A 2,040-nucleotide genomic window follows, 5' to 3' on the forward strand; every position below is an offset into this window, starting at 1 on the left:
CACATGAACAAGCCAAGGGCCATTCAAAGATCTGCAAAAAGTGTGTGCCTAGGAAGCTGGGCTGAGGTGACAGAGGGTGACACACAGAGGGAGGGAGAGGGGGAGAGAGAGGGAGGGAGACACAGGGAGACGGACAGAGGGAGGAGGCTGACACAGGGAGGGAGGGAGAGGGGGACAGAGAGGGAGTGAGAAAGGGAGACACAGGGAGACCAATTCAGCCTTGGGGGGTGTGGGAATGTCTGCTCGTCAGCAGGTGGACTGCGTGCATGTAGACAAGGGTGGCCAGTGCCTGAATCCCCCCTCTTCTCCATGGCAAAACACTGGGCCATGTCTCAACCTGTGCACGAGCACAACGCAAGCTACCTGCATTATATAAGTGTGTGGAACAACTCCATGTGCCCACGTACAGTGCAACACGGAAGGCGCCAATGCATGGCTCGCCACACCTGCTCACTCCACTGCTGACTGCAGTCACAATTGACGCAGCAAGTAAGACTGTGCCACACATAGGTAAAGTCTCAAAAGCTGTGGCCAAGGGACATACCTATGCACAAGTGCACTGTGAGTGGAATGCAAGACATATCCAAATACCCAGAGGAAATGTGCCAACTTAGAAACTAATGAAACATGGATGTTGCATGGAACAAAAATAACATTGTCTCTCTCACACACAGGTCAACGTCGTGGATCACCCCCCAACACTGGGGGGGAAGACTCACAGGACCCGGCTCTGTGGGATGACGATCCCACCGGCAGCGACGACTCTCACCACTCTGTGGACGACCCCGACCAACCTGGCCCCTCTGGTGTCCAACCACCTGCAGCACCTGCGTCAGGTTCAACTGGGCCAACCACCACCCCCACTCCTGCCACATCCCAGGAGACACCCAGGATCCCTGCCCCACCACCACAATGCAGCCAGGCTGACCAGGAGGGACACGGTGTCCCGGGCACCCAGGAGGAGGCAGGCGACAACGCTAATGCCACCCCTCAGGGGTCCCGGAGACCCGATGTGCCCACAAGGGCAGGCCAGGTGCAAGTGGGCAGGGGTGGTGGGAGTGGAGGACGGCGGAGGCGCAAGCCTGACCAGTTGGCTGCGGAACCGGTATATTCCCATGTCAGAAACATCCTGGACACATACCGGCAGGACACCATGGGCATGGGCCAGGTTGTGTCCACCCTCAACGAGATGAAGGGGACCCTCGAGGAGATCAAGACCCAGCAGGCCCAGCAACATGCGGAGCAACATGCCTGTCTACTTCGACACCAAGGGCGGATAGAGGACAGACAGGCTGAGCTCGTGACGGTGTTCACGGGAATTCACCGTACACTCCGTCAGATGGCTGACAACATGGGCAACCCTCCCTGTGCCACCAGGCCAAGAACATCACCACCCACAGGGAGGGATCAGGAGGAGGAGGAGACATCCGAAGGAGCATCCCAAACATCGTCACGGCCTGCTTCTGAGGGTTCCTGCAGGAGGGCGGGTCGTCCACGGAAAAGACTGTGAGGGTCGGCGCAACAGCACCATCTCCCAGGACACCTGGCCTGGCACCTGGCCCACTGGACCAACAGCAGCACATCAGCAAAAGACATTCTCTGCCACATGGACTTGCTGGTCACTGTCTGACCAATGTTGACAAAGACTGTGGCATGGACTCTGATGATTTCCAATGGCAAGGACACCAACTCCCCCAGTGAACTTTGGATTCCACACACCCGGAAAGCCCCTCATGTCATACCCCCCCCACGTACCCCAACACAAATAAAAAGTTACACGATAAAGAGATGATGCCTACATTTTGCATTATTACCTTACATGTGTCTTGTAAAGTCTAACCATGCTTGAGTTCTCATATGACTTCAACCATCCATACCCTGGGGCCTGAGTCTGGCACAGGACACACATGGGTCACAATGTATTAGGCAACACAGACATGGAGCACCATACACACCCGTGATGGGCCCAACCAGCTGAAGGAGTGGCCGCACAACCGTGCCGACAGACATATTGAGTACAGCGACAGTCATGCGCAGAGG

Source organism: Triturus cristatus, chromosome 11, assembly GCF_964204655.1.
Source record: "Triturus cristatus chromosome 11, aTriCri1.1, whole genome shotgun sequence".
Taxonomy (NCBI): Eukaryota; Metazoa; Chordata; class Amphibia; order Caudata; family Salamandridae; genus Triturus; species Triturus cristatus.